At 38.6% G+C, this 18,506-nt stretch overlaps 1 long non-coding RNA gene across 1 annotated transcript in view; it reads left to right on the top strand.

The window, feature by feature from the left end:
* LOC126299131 (uncharacterized) overlaps positions 1 to 17,137 on the top strand; it is a 101,941-nt gene extending 84,804 nt beyond the window's left edge. The window contains exon 3 of the long non-coding RNA XR_007552727.1: positions 14,907 to 17,137. This is a non-coding gene — a long non-coding RNA (uncharacterized LOC126299131). The remainder of the gene's footprint in view (positions 1 to 14,906) is intronic.
* Positions 17,138 to 18,506: the final 1,369 nt, after the last annotated feature.

Here is an 18,506-nt window from a genome sequence, read left to right as displayed (position 1 = left end):
CATGGACCATGACTGAAAATGAGGAAAGTACCCTTAGCATTTGGGAGAGAAAAGTTCTGCATAAAATATACAGCCCAATATACGATCAAGGTCGTTTGCACATCTGTATGAATGCAGAATTAGAACAACTTTTCACACATTGTCTGAATGGAGGAAGATAAAACATGCAAGATGATTTTTGATGGCAAGGCTGAAGACAGATGATGGAAAGGACATCCTAGAAAGAGATGAGTGGGTGGAGTTGAAGAAGACATGAAAAAGCTGGGTGTCAGATGATAGAGATGAAAAGCCATGGACCAGATAGAATGGCAGGATATTGTGATGTGGGTCAAGGTCCTTCAAGGCTGTAAAGTCAGGGAGTGAGTAAGTAAGTAACCTCTAGGTTGATGCCCTTGGTCCTGATGTATGAAATTGTAGGTATTTCTTGGAGTATTATTTCATTGCTTTTCAGAGACACACTATCAATTGGTGTGCGGTACACTCTCATTGTTTTTCTCTCCCCAGAGTGATTTCTGTGGTGATGAGTACATTGTGACCTACTAGCATAGTTAAAATTTCTGCAGCTGAAATGAACAGCAGAAATACTTACAATGATGACTGTCACATGTGCTAGGCATTTCTTTCAGAATATGTCTTGCTTTCTGAGGTGTTACTGGTCTTTGACTTGACAGCACAGCTGAAACTGAACTGTATATTTCACATGCACAATCTCCTACATGCCACCACATATCTTTATAGGTAATTTCAGAATATTTACTGTATGCAATTCTCCAAGAGGTTCTGTCAACTTATGACATCAACCATTCCCAATTTCTGTCTCACAGAGAGGTGTGTGTGTGAGTGTGTGTGTGAGTGTGAGTGTGAGTGTGAGTGTGAGTGTGTGTGTGAGAGAGAGAGAGAGAGAGAGAGAGAGAGAGAGAGAGAGAGAGAGAGAGAGAGAGAGAGATCACACTGTGTGCATAAATCAGCATGTATCAATAACACATTACACAACTCACATTAACATACCAGTTTACCGTACAATTTTCCTACTTACATGTGTAATATTATATACTAGATCCAAGATACGAGGAAGGGCAGCATCTGTCATAAGCGTTTAAGCTGTGTATTGCAGGTCAGTTTCAGCTACTGTTCAGTTATCTTGAGTGCTACGTAAATACAAGAACATAATGAGAATTGGGCATTAAATTATAAACTAAAACCAAGTCACAAATACATCAACTTCTAAACTGTATAAATTTACATACCAATTATGCCCAGGTCATCACAGTTCACCGTAAATATGTCACATGCTACTACTTCGCACTACAAATAACAAACATCAGTTGAACTCAGCTTGCTTGCTTACATTTCCATGCAGTTAACCTTGGTATTTGTGTAGCAACCCATTATTACTGTCATTTGTGTTCTACATCATAAAAAAATATTTGGAAAGTAAAATGTAATAGCCTTACATAAAATTAGTGGCATCCTTAAATACTGAAATACATTCAGTAATTATGTTTAAACCAGGAAGAAGACTCCACATGTAGGTGGCACAAATTGAAATACTAATAAGACTCTTTTTATATCAAAGCTAAAATCAATACAAATATTGAAAAAAATATATATGTTGTGGATCAAAGCACATGTTGTATGCTTAATTATCTCTTTCAAATTGACTTACATGATGAAAAGTAACTTAGATGGTTGTCAAGTATTAATCAGTGTTAAGACCTCAAAGAAAATACTATGAACAATAACTCATAAAGTCTTATCACAGTTTATTACGGAAACATGTGTAACTTGGTTTGGTGTTTGTTACTGTTATTAGTATTAATTGTAATAGATACATGTACTGTCAGAGGCTACTGGAAAAATGGCTTGGTTCATGAGCTATGAATTTTGTTGTCACTTAATGAGCTGTCCCACAGCACTACATACAGCCACAATTCTGTGGTGTTGTCTCCTCCTTTGAACCTATGGAAGCCTCTTAATTTTATTATTTAGGTGGGTTTTGAAAAACTCCCAAAGTGGACTGCTTCTCATTCCCACCTGATCATTGAGTAAGGTGGCAAGGGGAGATCTCTGATAACATACAGTATCTCCACCTCCTCTAGGAGATCCAAAAACCTGTGCTTATCCCCTTGATGCAGCAGCTTCAGTTGTGAGATCATCTAATGCCACACACACACACACACACACACACACAAGCAAATGTCATAGTCCATCATTACATTGGGAATGGATCCACATAAACATCACCTCTTCACATTCATAATGGTAACTGATCTACGTGCTACAGCTTGACAATTAACAACAGCTGATATGATGTTGTAAAAGATACATATACATCCAAACACAACAGAACTACTGATAGTGGAGTAGAGCACAATACATAAACTGCAGTTGTGCTGGACTGTTGATGTATGTTAGGTAATCAGCAACCAAAGGCTACTTGAGTGCAACAGACATAATAAAATATTTTATACAGTATATTACAAATACTACATGCAATAAGTACAATCTCCATAAAATATTGAAAGATGAACACTTCATTAACTGCTGATGTGCCAGACTTAATGAATGCATTGTATCACCACTCATCAGAGCATGAAGGTTATGTATAGACACAAAAGCCAATCTGTTGACATTTTTTTTACAGAAGAGTACTCTAGAAGAATGTAAATTTCACAATATTTTTTTAAAAAATTATGTTATCATTGATGAACCAGCTGAATTGTCTTATACAGGACAATTTATACACACAAACATATGCCTATGTGTCTGCAATGTATTTCACTAACATTGGTAGATAGTGGTAGCAGGTCACAAAATGAGACTAGGAATATAATGGGCACTCATTTCTGGGTACACCTTACTGGAGACAAGGGTACCAAAATGAAACACTGAAATATAAACTGTGCAGAAATTGCCATACTTTTTAAAAAATGAGTATTTACAGTACATATTCAGCATTCATTACAGCACATTGTTGTGACTCACCGATCTTTCAAAGTGCCGCCGTGCAATTACGCACAGTCTCTATATGCGGCGCTGTCTGCCAGGCATGCAGGAGCAGCACCACCTAAGCGGCTAGCCAGCCTGTGGCCGCTAGACTTGGACTCAGTTATGATTTGACTGTTAAAGTGTACACACATCTTACTCTGTTTACTTGATCTGTGACTTTCCAGTATTGCGTCTTCCTTGAAATATATTTGTTCAACTTGAAGTTATAACAATTGGCAACGAGGATGGAATTTTTCTTTTCCATCGTTGACCCACATGTTTCCATGGCTACTTTAGAGCAACTATTGCAAGGTCTCATTAAACAGCAAATGCTTCTCACAAATGCAGTTCGTGATTTTGTCGCAGCATCAAATGTGGGGCATCTCTCGTTGTCGTCTGTACCTACTTTTCCTCCTTACGACAAGACGGCGGAAGACTGGTCTGATTACAAAAAACGTCTTCGACAGCACTTCTTGGCATTTCATGTCACGGATGAACAAACATGTAAGTATCTGCTCCTTTCATGAATTTCACCTCAAATGTATCGGTTTGTTGTTGCAATTGGCTCCTTTGAAAGATCCTGCATCTTTGTCCTTTGCTGACATTTGCTCACTTCTGTCCATTTATTTCCAAAAGTAAACACATGTGGTAGCCTCTTGTGTTGCCTTTTATCATTGTCAAAAACAACTGAATCAATCCTATTGCGCTTGGGCTGCTGAACTTCACGGCCTCAGTAGAAAGTGTCAATTTATTACTGAAGTTCACAAAGAGTCCTGTGCCAATTCCATGGTACAGGATGCTATTATCCGATCGGCGCCCAACAAAGAACATAGGCAACATGCCCTTCAGTTGGCAAATCTGACTCTAGATGAAATCCTATCCATTGCTCGATCTTTTGAAATTTCTCGCACTGCTGGTGTACAAATAGAGGCATGGGGGGGATGTCGGGGAAATACAACCTCTGTGCATGTCTCCGCCGGCCGACGTGGCCGCAGTATGCTCCAAAGTGCAGCCTTGGCCTAACCATAAACAAACCTCTAAGAAACTGCTGTGATTTACGAAACATTCACGAGAAGATTGTCCACAATGTTGGGCCGTGTGTCACAAATGAAAAAAAAAAAAAAAAAGAGGGTCATGTGTCATCCGTTTGCAAATCTGACCACATACATGATCATGAACATGACACTGATTCTGTGTACTTCTTCCCTTTCAGGGACGTTATTCCTCAATGTCCAAATACTTGGTCGAGATGTTTGCATGCAGGTGGATACTGGTTCCGCTGCCACTATCAACAATTCTCAGACGTATCTTCAGTTGGGTTCTCTGATCCTGTCACCTGTCACTAGGCAATTACGGACTTACAATAAACAGAAGATTTCTCTCTTGGGACAATTTGATGCTGAGGTATCTTACAAATCTGTCGTTCGCACTGTTCCCATATTTGTGGTCGACCATAGTAATGCAGAGAATCTTTTTGGTTTCAATATCTTTTGCGTTTTTGGGTTCTCCATAGATGACTCTGTCAATCTTGTCTCTGATGCCATTCCTTATGCTCAATTGGATTCCTCGTCGACCAAATTTTTTTTCCCTTTTTTCTTCTGGATTAGGCCGTTCAAATGACTTTGAAGCTCATATCATGCGCAAACCCACTGCTTGGCCTAAGTTTTTTCAGGCTCAGCCCATTCCTATGGTCCTTCGTGATCAGGTCAAATGGGAGCTGGATTGTCTCACTGCTTCAGGGGTCTTGCTTCCTGTCATTTCCAGTGAGTGGTCCTCTTCTGTCATCGTCATTGTTAAGCAAAATGGTGATATTCATCTCTGTGGTGATTTCAAAGCCACTGTAAATGCTCAATGCCTTATCAACACTTACCCTATGCCTTGACCTGAATAATTGTTCACTAAACTTGCTGGAGGCCAGTATTTTTCGGAAGCTTATCATCAACTTCCTCTCGACACCACTTCCTGGCAGTTTCTGGTCCTTAACATGCCTTTTGGCCTCTATCAGTACCAATGATTGCCATTCGGGGTTGCCAGCACCGCTGTTCTTTTTCAGCGATTCTTGGAACAATTACTGCTCGATGTCCCTGGGTGTATAAATTGCCAGGACGTCATTGTTGTCACTGGCTCCATCACTGACGAACATCTTCAAAATCTCCACACTCTTTTTCATGTCTTACAGACTGCTGTCTTAAGTGTAATCTTCTAAAATGAAATTTTTTCAGGCATCTATCATGTACTTGGTGTTTCAATTCTCTCAGGATGGTATTCGTCTGCTTCAGCAAACTGTCACTGCGATCAATGCCCTTCCTTGCCCTACATCTGTTAAGGAACTGCAGGCCTTCTTGGGGAAAAGAGCATACTATCACAGGCTTTTACCGTCTGCTGCTTCAGTGGCTCAGCCGTTGCATCGTCTGTTGCATAAAAACGTGCCCCTGCAGCTTTCCAGAAACTGAAGAATATGCTGAAACAGGCCCCGTGCCTGGCTGCTTATTGACCTAGCCAACATCTTGTTCTTGCCACAGATGCCTCAATATGGGGTCGGTGCAGTCTTTGCACACCATTTTTCTGACGGTTCTGAACAATCCATTGCTTATGCCTCCAAAACACTCGCGGATGCCCAACAAAAGTGTTCTCAAATTAAAGAAGAAGCTGTCATGTGTACTGGCCCAGCATAGACTCTGAAATCACACACATGGTCATTGCCTGCGGCCCTTGTGTGTCACAGGCCGCAGCCCCAAAGTCATCTTTGTCACCGTGGCCTGCGCCTGAGAAGCCCTGGGAGTGTATTCTTGCTGACTTCATGGTACCTGTTTTAGGTACTTATTTGCTTCTCATTATTGACGCCTACTCTAACTTTCCTTTCATTGTCCGTTGCACGTCATCTACCACTGCAGCAACCACCAATGCTCTAGCTCGCATTTTCTCTTTGGAAGGCCTTCCCTCTACCTTTGTTACTGATAATGGTCTGCAATTTGCCTCTTCTGAATTTGCAGATTTTTGTGCCCGTTGTGGCGGCATGCATGTCACGGCCCCTCCGTTCCATCCACAGTCAAATGGTGAGGCTGTACGAATGGTCCGCACATTTAAGGCTCAAATGAGGAAACTCCTGACTTCTTCTGCTGCTGATGATGCGTTTATCCAATTTCTGGCTTCTTACCATTTCAGCCCCATGGGCGACCACAGCCCGGCTGAGCTCTTACATGGCTGACAGTCCCGCACACTACTTCATCTTCTGCGGCTTTCCACGTCAAGGCCGCTGGTGCCTTCGCTTGGCCGGTTCACCACTAACGACCTTGTATGGGTATGGGGATATGGCAGGCGGCCAGAATGGAGTCCTGGCTGCATCTTACGACACCGTGGCCAATGACTGTATGAAATCCAGACAGACACGGGTGTTGCAGTGCGTCATTCGGACCAGCTTCGGCCTCATGTGCTGGCAACACCTGTTCCAGATACCGCTCCACCACCTTCGGCTCTACCTGATGCTTGGTATACTGGCATCTCTCATCACTCACAATGCAATCCTCTGACCGTCATATCGGTGCCAGCACAAGAACTAACGCCACCAGCAGACCTGCCCATGCAAGAACCAGATGACCGTCATCTGTCGGAGCAACTCTACTCGCCTCCTTCTCCTATGGATGCGGACACATCACCCATGTCTCCTGGTATAACAACCGGACTTGCCGCAATGGGCAGATTGATGCATGGGGCCCCAGCAGATTCGACCCCCACGTCTCCTGTCATCTCGACCCGTTATCATCGGGGTCACTTCCGTCCATACAGGAAGCCTCCTCCTCCAGTCAAACAACACCTCAGGACGTTAGCAATCTACAGGCCACCTTCATCAAGACCTGTGCAAAAAATTCAAAGGGGGGAAAGTGTTCTGACTAACCAATCTTTCAAAGTACCGCCGCGCAGTTACGCGCGTCCTCTACATGTGCTGCTGTCTGCCAGCTATGCAGCAGCAGCGCCACCTAAGCGGCCAGCCAGCCAGTGGCCGCTAGACTTGGACTCACTTATGATTTGACTGTTAAAGTGTACACACATCTTACTCTGTTTACTTGATCTGTGACTTTCACGTATTGCGTCTTCCTTGAAATATATTTGTTCAACTTGAAGTTATAACACATATAATATTGGTAAATGTAAGGATGCCAACACATTCTTCCCGAAATCATGTATATGACTCTTATATTAAGCAAAATATGTGCTAACACATCACATTATTTGAAGAATGATACATGGTAAGTAAATAGAAAGATCAGTAAAAGCACAGGTAATAATTATTCCATGATTATACATAAAGTAAAAGTACAGGTAATACAAACTACTACTTAAGAGCAAACAAGGTGTCAATTGATGTGGCATTCAGTAACTTAAAAAAAAACTAGTCCTCAAAAATGGAAGCTTTCTAATACCTGTCAACAGATTTAAGATGCAAGGAATGGCAGCAAACAAACACCACTTGGGATAAGAAGTGTAGGGGCAGATACTGAGTACTCTATGTAATAATGAGATGCTGTATATTCTGTTGTCATAATATAAAATGTTATAAAAATTATGGAAAAATGAAAAACCTTAGGGATCAGTGCATACATGTGTTTTAGAAAGGATTGTTCAAGTGGTCTTGTGTCCAGTAAGGTTTACTCAAAAATATGTGCGATTATATTCATTCTTTTTAGTTCTGTTACCTACCGTCAGTGCTTACCCATATTAGTGAAATAAGACAAACATACTGACATACTTATGTTTGTGTTTGTAAGTAATCCTCTATAAGATGATTCTACTGCTTTGTCAGTGATATAATTTTATAGAAATATTATGAAATTTGTGTTTTATGGATTATTCTTCTGTAAAAAATGTTACTAGGTTACCTTTTAAATGTTCCATGGATCATTTTGCATGATACAGTGTAATGATGTGGAACGAGTCTTTTTACATTCACATTAATTTGTACATATGGTTACATTCTGAACATTTAGTTCTAAGTGTTTAAATAAAGAAAAAATATACATTGTGAGTTAGTAACACCTACCTACCACCTTTTACACATTACAGTAAAAGAAATTCTTCTTCAGAATAGGAGTTGTCAAGGAGAAACTTTTTTCAAATTTCACTTTGCTGCATCAGACATTTTATATTACTGGGTAAGTGATCAAAAATTTTTGTTGCTGCATTGTTGCCCCAATCCCTTTTTGTGCTAAAGACAGCCTTAATGTGGCATAATGTTTGTCATCTTTCCCTCTGGTATTGTAATTATGTAAATCATTGTCCCTTTTGAACTGTAGTGGGTTATTTACAATGAACTTGAGTGAAACAGTAGTCAGAATGCCCAACTCCTTAAACAGATGTTTACAATATGACCATAGGTGAGCCCACATTATTCTTACAGTACATTTTTGTGCAATGAAGACTCTTCTTAAAGATGAGTTACCCCAAACATTATCCCATATGACATTATTGAATGAAAGTATGCAAAATATGTCAACTTACTTATTTGCCTCTCTTCAATATTTGCAATGATTGTAAGTGCAAAAATGGCTCAGCTAAGTTGTTTCAGAAGTTCCAAAACGTAATTTTTTTCAACTTTAAATTCTCATCAGTATGGACACCTAAGAATTTTGAAGTTTTCCCCCTATTTATTATTCCCTCACCATGTGTTACTTGTCATTGGATTAGTACCTTTATATTTGGAGAACTGAATATGTTACCATTTTAAAACTGGGATGAGAGAATTTGTAGAAAACCAATGATACTTTTAAGAACATAATTTATCTTTTCTTCTGTTTCTGAATGTATGCTTTGATTACAATACTAGTGTCATGTGCAAAATGAACTAAGTCCTAGTTTTATATTAGGCAGAAGGTTTACATATATGAGGAAAAATAGTGGACCTAAGATTGTGCAATGGTGGAACCCTGTGTGTGTGTGTGTGTGTGTGTGTGTGTGTGTGTGTGTGTGTGTGTGTGATTTCTCCCCAATCAAGATAACATCCCTGGACTATATTGGTTGAATTACTAAGAACAACTTTCTTCATTCCTTTGGTTAGGTATGCATTAGTTGGCTATACCATAAGTCCCATAAAACTTAAATTTATCTAGGAGAATACTGTGATTTTCGCTGTCAGATGTCTTAAATAGGTTACAGAAAATGCCAACTTGCACTATTTTATTATTTAATGGTTGTAAAACCTGATGAGTGACCATGTAAATGCCATTCTCAGTAGAGCAACCCTTCTGAAACCCAAACTGTGACTTGCTGATATCATTGTTGCTAAGGTGAGATTCTATTCTAGAATACATAACCTTATCAAGTATTGGAAAATATCAGCAGTAAAATAGGTAGACTGTTATTGACATCCCTCCACTCACCTTTCTTAAACAGAGGTTTAACAATGGTATATTTCAATCTCTCTGGAAAAATGCTTTGAATTAATAATGCATTATATATTTCAGATAAGACTAGGCATATTTATATGAGAGCAAATCTTTAGTACTCTATTGACAACACCATCAAAACCAGATGAGCTTTTATTTTTGAGAGAACATATTATTTTTTCAGTTTCAGGACAAGACATTATTGATACATTCATATGATTTAATTTTATGAAAGTTGCTTTTTCAACATACTGTTGTGAATTTTCTCTCTAATTTTGTCCCTATGCTTTCCTACTATATTTAAGAAACGATTATTAAATAAATTTACTACCTGTAACCCCTCATATATAGATGTTCCATTCAGTTCAATAGTGATGTTATCTTGTTCTGTGGCTGGTTGTCCTGTGCCTAGTTTCACTTAGTGTTGCATCTGTTGTCAGAATTACTGATGTCCGACATTATGTCTGTTTGTTGATTTATCCTTACTTTTCTGTGCATTCTTAAGCATTTGTAGGGCTCTTCTGTTATTTTGACTTCTGAAACACAGTGCCTGAATCCTGATACGTGGTGGTGGGTGTGTGTCAATACATAGCCTTTAGGTGCTATTCCATGTTGGTTTTATGGTTGCTTGTAAAGGACAAATTGTTGAAACTAGCTAATGACACTTCCTGGCAGATTAAAACTGTGTGCCGACCAAGACTCGGGACCTTTGCCTTTTGCAGGCAAGTGCTCTACCATCTGAGATACCCAAGCATGAATCATGCCCCATCCTCACAGCTTTACTTCTGCCAGTACCTCATCTCCTACTTTCCAAACTTTAGAGAAGCTCTCCTGCGAACCTTGCAGAACTAGCACTCCTGAAAGAAAGGATATTGCAGAGACATGACTTAGCCACAGCCTGGGAGATGCTTCCAGAATGAGAAGTTTTTATAAAGTAAATGCTTAAAATGTAATGACCCACCATCTACATTTTTCCACAATTTACACTGGTTTTAAAAACCCTTGAAATGTGCAAAACAGATCTTTTGCTATATCACAAATAAAATTTGATTAAATGTGAAGATAGAAGTTTACACTGTAAGAATAACGCTTTGCATATTGTGAATCATACATCAGTTTTTAGACTTCCTGGCAGATTAAAACTATTAGCCAGTCTGAAACTGAAACTTGGGATCTTTGCTTATCATGAACAAGTGCTGTACTGACTGAGCTATCTATGTGAGACTCAAACCTGTCTTATTTGCCATACTTTCGTCAGTACTTACTCTCCTATTTTGCAAGGTTTGAAAGATAGAACTGTATGGACTGCATTTTGTGCAGTTAAGCTTTGTTTCACATCTTGTGACTGGGGGATAGTCCTGGTATTGTTTGTGAAGATGAAAAATGTGTTATTTCTTTGGATTTTATGACTGTGTAAAGGGTTAGAATATTTGTTCAACAACTCCTCTTAAATTAACATACAGTTTCAATTCTTTGGTGTTGGGTGTAAGATCTGTCTAGGATAAAAGCTGGAGTAATGCTATGTCACCAAAGATAGGGAGATTTCTGTAGTTGTTGTTTCCCTTTATTCCCATCACAGACTGGTCAGTGCAGTGTCTCAATCTTTGTTTTCTTGTCCTAAAATTTCTACTTTCCAGTTGACTCATCTGACAATTAAAACTGATACTCCTCCAGGCACATTGTTGTCCCATAAGTAATGTAATGTACTGGTTATTTCATCCTTATCAGGTGATCTGTATTGTTTATATGTTAAGTATGGCCTTGTTAGTTTTTCCATAATTGAGTGGATTTTTAAAGTGTTCCCCAGGTATCTTCATTTGTGGTTGTTAATGTGACACCTTTTGTTGAAACACCAGCAATGTTAGTTTGTAACTCACAAGTTCATTTTAAATGCCTCTAGTACTGTCATTTTGATTTGTTTGAATTTTGATCATATCTTTTCAGTAAGCAACATCTGATGGCCACTTTGAGCAGCATTGATCATCCTTTGGGAAGATTGCATTTTGTTACTTTCTCAGTTGGTTTCTGATTTGTTTGAATAATATTTTACATACATTGGATCTCTTTTAAATTGATTCACCTTTGGTGTGATTCACTGGTATCATTCCACCATGTATGTGGCTTCTTCCTTAGATTTGTAAGTGTTTGTTAGTTTCTCACAGGCTCAGATAGGTTTTCCTGATGTTGAAGATCCAGCTCCTTGATCTGACCATTTTATGAAACTCCATCAGTTTTTCTTTAATTTTTATGGAGTGAAAACGTGTAATCTGTTTAGGAGCCTTGCTGGTAATGAACATAAACATTGAGCTCTTTTTTCCTGGAAATTACAAACTAATCTGTTTGAAATTATTCAGTGCACCTCTTCTGACTGTAGACAGTAAAAACTGATTGATATAATCTAGGAGGAAAGGAGGGGTGATTTTTCAGAGTGAGAAAATTTCTTACCATTAATGTTAATTCTTTGGTGAGCTTGATAATTTCTTGTGATTTTTCTTCTATTTTCTTTTCTTGACAAGTTGAGCAATGAAATCATGCCTAGTAATTTCTATGTAATATTTGGTAACTTCTATTATATTTTCATTCATTAGTTCTAACTCTCGCGGTTCTAGGCGCGCAGTCCGGAACCGTGCAACTGCTACGGTCGCAGGTTCGAATCCTGCCTCGGGCATGGATGTGTGTGATGTCCTTAGGATAGTTAGGTTTAAGTAGTTCTAAGTTCTAGGGGACTAATGACCACAGCAGTTGAGTCCCATAGTGCTCAGAGCCATTTGAACCATTTAGTTCTAACAAGTTAGTTTTCCACTTTATCTAGATAAACTTTGTTAGAGGAGACCTGGAAAATAAGAAGTATGCATGGAAATTGATTTTACTGGAAGTCAGGGCTAATTCAGGTGATTCTACACTCCTGGAATTCTAAGAGACTAATGATGGGTTGAAACTGGAAAGAAATATACAGTCATTTTCTTACAAATCATGTGAGGTTGTGATTTAGAAACAATTCTTTGTGGAATTGCACAAGAAAAGGTCAAGAAGAAATTCTCTGAATTTACATGTGTTAGGTGCAGAATTACAGCTACCTCTGGCATGTTCATCAACCTTAGAAATCTTCATTATTGTCTATTGGTTCTTGAATTCTGTTTATTTCCCATTGCATGGTCCTTAGTGCATTGGCATGTGACATAAACATGATAATTTGTGCAATAATCGGGTCTACTGCCAGATGTTTGTGTCGCTCTGGCCAGTGCGACACAAACATCTGGCAGCAGACCCGATTATTCCACATGCCAAGATCTTACTGGGAAAGCCTGAAGAGTTACATGATAATGTGTCATTTAGTTTAGATATAAGAACTAAAAGTACAGATTCATATTTGAACATGCTTGTTTTTTAAATTGGCAATTAATACAATTAGTAGTAGGTCTTTTTCTTCTTTTATTAAGTTTAGTGCAATGTAGTGCTTTGCTAACTTTCTTGCAAAGTCATGCTTCAGGTTAACAATGACCATAGAGTAAATAGCATCTGGTTTAAAAATTATGCACTATTTCCTTCAAAGTCTATTGACATTAGAAACTGGTGGCAATGGTTTGAAGTGTGATCCTGCAAGGATATCTAATATACTCAACATTATCACACAAGAACACAATATGACACAATGGTGATGGATGAATGTAATGAAAGAATTGCTGTGCTGGCAAAGCATTTAAACATGATAGTTGATCTTCTTTTCATTAACATCTTTATTTTCTTTCATAACTAGAATCGTAAAAGTCCTGTCACACTCTTAAATTATGGAAATTAAAAAGTGAACAAATGCAGAGTGAAGGTAATGGTAGTATGGAAAATGTGGAAGAAATCAAAGCCAACATAAAAATTGATGACCCCAGATTTGACGAGATGAAATAATTGTCATCTAATTGGCATAAGAAGACAGTAGATGCTGAATAGAAGTGAAAGATTCCATTGACAAAAAAACCATTTATGACTATGAAATACATTTTTACGTAGCTTTTGTATGAATATAAATGCCAAAAAATCAATTGCAAACCCATTTGTGTGACGTACACTGTTCTATCGAAGTGAAAGTTGGACTCCGGTAAACTTGAAAGGAATCAAACAAAAGCTGCTTAAATGTGGATATGGTGGAAAATGATAAGGTGGATGGACCAATCTGGAGATCTTAAGAAAGTCAATGAAGAGGGAAGTTTATTAAAGGAAATGGAAAACAGAAAAATAAAATGTATTGAACATGTTGTCAGACACAACACTCTCATCATTAACCTTCCTGAAAGAAATGTGCTGGGAAAGAAAGAAAAAGGGCAGCCTAGAAATAAATATTTGGAGGATGGAAAGAGGATCAGATATGACAAGTACATAGAACTGAAATGAACAGCCAATGATAGAAGTGTGTCATTGCACCAGCAAGGTATTAATCTTTCAGAATATGTATGAATGTAAAATCTTTGTCATGTCTGAAAGAGTAACATAGTCTTAATCCATATTACATTTTTGTAGTTTACACTTTCAAAGTAAATGTATCTGAAGTCTTTATGAAAATTAGGTAAATTAACCGGAATGTTTGTGCAAGGAATGTTAAACTTCCTGCAGAGCAAAAATTGCAGGGACAGAAAAAGCTCCATGCAGTGCAAAAATACTCTATACTCACTGTTGTTACATAATGATACACACAGTTTTATCTTAATTTAATGTTTGTACTCATGGCTTGAAAAAGCTAATATTGTCAAGCTAGGAATACAAATGTTAGTCAGGTAATCATGACTAGAGTATTTTTGGACATTAATTTATACCTTCTGTATTGCTGCCAAGCTGTACTGCTTGCAATGTGATGTAACAGTTATCATTGCTAGCTGCTACACTGTAGGTTGTTGTTTAAACCTTGACCACCAGAAACTATTTGTTATTTAGTATATCTTATTTCTGGAAGGTTCTAGAAATTTATTATGTGTGTAATGTATGTTTGTTCATGAGTATTTGATGTTGATGTAAATGACAGCTCTTCCCCTTCCATGAGGTCAGTTTTGTTCTGTCTGTACTTAAATGTTCATAATAAATGCTTTCCATGCTAAGAGTTGTAGTTAATAATCCAGCTTTCAAATTTGGGGTTGGATCTCTTTCCAGTGTGATAATTATAGCTTTTTGCATCTGACTTTGAAGAGATTATGTAGTCTGTGTCGGTTCATTGAGAAGTTTGTTTTGTTTCTACAAAGACGAGTTTTGTTTTTTGAATTGCAGTACTGATATGTTTTAAACACATTGTGAACCTGCTTACAGCATGCTGCATGACAGCTCACCCATCATATTGAGATATAGATGTTGATTTTTTAGTGCCTGTAAACCTAGTATGTATAAGTGCAGAAAATCAGGGTTTTGTGTTACCACTCTTTGGAAATTCTTTTCAAGCTCTATCAAAATAAATGTTTGTGTAGCGTCTGACTGTTTTACTTTATTTGTAAGTACATAATTATAAGTTTTTTATTTCATTGAATATACCAAACATGGATTCTGTTCTTGTCTGTGCAGGCTTTCTACACAAGTTGGAATGATGAACTCTGCAAAAGTCATAGTTTGATGTTCTCCGGTCTGATAATCCACACAGCTCTTCAAAATGTATATCCATATGCAGATTGGGCCAGTCCTGCCACAAGTTAACTTCAAGTGCAGAAGATGTATGCTGCTGTTGGTACACCTTCGATCCAGAATTTGTGCTGCTTCTGGGCCACAGTTGGACATCAAGATGCTCTAATAGCTAGCCAACCTCTTCATTTAAATAACACTATAAAACCTTGAACATGACACACTATCACAAACAGATCTGCATCTGTCGGACAGAAACTGCTGCTGGACACTATATTAGAAGCATATAATATACAGGGTGTTACAAAAAGGTATGGCCAAACTTTCAGGAAAATTTCCTCACACACAAATAAAGAAAAGATGTTATGTGGACATGTGTTCGGAAACGCTTAATTTCCATGTTAGAGCTCATTTTAGTTTCGTCAGTATGTACTGTACTTCCTCCATTCACCACCATGATTTCATATGGGATAATCTACCTGTGCTGCTAGAACATGTGCCTTTACAAATATGACACAACATGTGGTTCACACACAATGGAGCTCCTGCACATTTCAGGTGTAGTGTTTGTACGCTTCTCAACAACAGATTCGGTGACAAATGGATTGGTAGAGATGGACCAATTCCATGGCCTCCACGCTCTCCTGACCTCAACCCTCTTGACTTTCATTTATGGGGGCATTTGAAAGCTCTTGTCTACGCAACCCCAGTACCAACTGTAGAGACTTTTCGTGCTCGCATTGTGGATGGCTGTGATACAATACGCCATTCTCCAGGGCTGCATCAGCACATCAGGGATTCCATGCGACGGAGGGTGGATGCATGTATCCTCGCTAACGGAGGACATTTTGAACATTTCCTGTAACAAAGTGTTTGAAGTCACGCTGGTACATTCTGTTGCTGTGTGTTTCCATTCCATAATTAATGTGATTTGAAGAGAAGTAATAAAATGAGCTGTAATATGGAAAGTAAGCATTTCCGGACACATGTCCATATAACATATTTTCTTTCTTTGTGTGTGAGGAATGTTTCCTGAAAGTTTGGACATACCTTTTTGTAACACCCTGTAGTGTGCCCCCACAGGGTTGCCTGTTCCATAATAAGCAACCATGAAAGATGCATCTGCAGTCAAATTCAATAATTCATATTTGTGTATTATGCTCTCTACATATGACTCATTTGTTCATCTCGCCAATATGTCGTATGATGTTTCAGCACAGACTGCAGCACCAGTTTTGTCTGATGGTTATCTGATGCATGTCATTACAGATAGGTCTAATTAATTATCATTACATTCCACATATATCAGTTTGGCAAGCTATATTTTAGTGTAACAATCACCTCTGTTCAGTTCCCAATGAACACTTTAGCTCTTGCATATCAAGGATTATTTCTGTGCCAAAATTATCAAAGCTATAAGTTCATTTGGCTCGTGCATCTTCAATATCTGATTGGACATTTCCATATAATGCAATAACTGCCCCCCCTCCCCTCCAGTGAGATAGCAGACTCTCCAAAATGGTTATTTCTAACAGCTTTTACTGGAATACAGAACTTGTGAAATCTTCTCCTTTTTGTTTCTGTATTTGTTGAGACTTCTGTAAATCACTTGCACTAGGATTAGCAAATAATGTTTTCGAACTGTCACCATAAATTCCAGCACTGAGAACTGTGTGCATTTTAATAGTAGAAACCTGTAAATCATTGTTCTATGTTATAGCAGTATTACTGGAAGTCCAATGTGATCAGTAGTTCTATCATGATTTTCAGCTATATTTCTAGAGCAAAGGTGAAGTCTGCTTCCCTGCTACTTTTATATGGAGAACAATACTATGTTTTGATCAAATTAGTACAGGACTGTTCAAGTCAGTGTGCAATCTTTTCATCTTTAATTACATACATTTAGCAATACTTTGTCAACAGTCTCTTACAAGAGGGCCAAATAATGCCAATAGAAACCATTTATAATAGCAGATAATGGGCATCAAACTCTTAGTCACTGACTTTATTTAGAATAGTAGTGGAATGAATCTTTCATTTTGGAGTGGAATGTATGTTGTTATAAACATTCCCAAGAAATGGAAAACTGTATGGGGTACTGGAATCAGTCTGCTTTTCAGTTCTAATCAATGAGGAAGTTTCTTGCAAGGTAGAGTGAGTGAGTGAGTGAGTGAGTGAGTGAGTGAGTGAGTGAGTGAGTGAGTGAGTGTGTGTGTGTGGAGGGGGGTAGTTTCTGCAGGGGGGCAGTTTGAGGGGGAGAGAGAGGGGGAGGGAGAGGTGAGGGCGAGGGGCGAGGGGCGAGGGGCGAGGGGGAGAGGTCCTTATTTTCGTCACCTGTTTTGTTTATTTTGCTGATCTCAAGTTGCTCACTCACCTCGAAGACTGACTTCCAGATACCCTGGCCTGGGCTGCTGGAGTGTTAATTATGAATGTATTCTCTCTTTTCTAAGGAAACTTGTTACTAACACAGTGCAACTTTAGCAAATTTGCATATCAGACTCTGCAGGGCAATTTAGCATCACACCAACAATTAGTTTCTGCTTATGAAGAGCAAAAACACTAAAATTCTTTTTGCATAGTACAGATAATCCTTGTAAAAATGTCAGACAATTGACAATATAACTATGTATGAGACAAAATATAAAATGTACTTGACAACCTGCATTCCCCCAGGGTACGTGCTGATTCTTCTTCTTCTTCTTCTTCTTCTTCTTCTTCTGTCTTTGTCCTGTAGGTTGTGCAGGGTTGGTGTGGTTAGTCAGATTTGACAGGGTTAATAGGAAGGGGTGGCTGTATGCCCTTCCTGCCACGACCCCATACCCCCAGGATGGAATCAGTGTACCCCAGCTGTCTGCATCTGGTGTAAATCATGAAATAGTGTGAACGTGTTCCAAATGTCTGTGAGTCATGTAACTGAGGTGTGATGTGGGGGACAAGCCAGGTATTCAGGATGTGGAAAACCACCTAAAAAACATACCCAGGCTGGTCAAGGCACCAGCATTTGATGTTACTGCAGGCGGATTCATCCTGGGCTGGCACGCCTACCCAAATCAGATACCACTGCATTAGCATTCTCGGCTAACCTGGCAGGTTATTATTTGTGTATACTGTAAATTCTAATGCATCCGTTCTTCTCAGAGAAATATCCTCACTGAACACACCCACTTAATCTCTTACATATATTGTACAACTTAATTATTTGTATAATTGAAAATTCATAGCACCATATGATGAAAAATTTCAGTGGTTTTTAGAGCTGTTCTATCACTGTGACATTTACTGTATCAATGTCACAGCTGCAATAAGCCTCGCTGTGTCTGACATGTTTAGAAATACAGTTATTTTGTTCGTGTCTAAATATTTTTCCCAATGATCTTCTTTGAATAGGATTAAACCTGCAGCGTTAGTACTGTAAGGAAGCTTCATGTTAGCAAAAGTATCTTGCATCACAGGTTTTCATCTGTCAGAACCAGATTTTTGCCTCCAAATTTTCCCCAAGTACTGTTTCTCATTCCTCCTCTTTCTTTCCTTAGTACAAGCTTCACA

Source organism: Schistocerca gregaria, chromosome X, assembly GCF_023897955.1.
Source record: "Schistocerca gregaria isolate iqSchGreg1 chromosome X, iqSchGreg1.2, whole genome shotgun sequence".
NCBI classification, from domain to species: Eukaryota; Metazoa; Arthropoda; class Insecta; order Orthoptera; family Acrididae; genus Schistocerca; species Schistocerca gregaria.
This window is presented reverse-complemented; position numbering and strand designations above follow the sequence as displayed.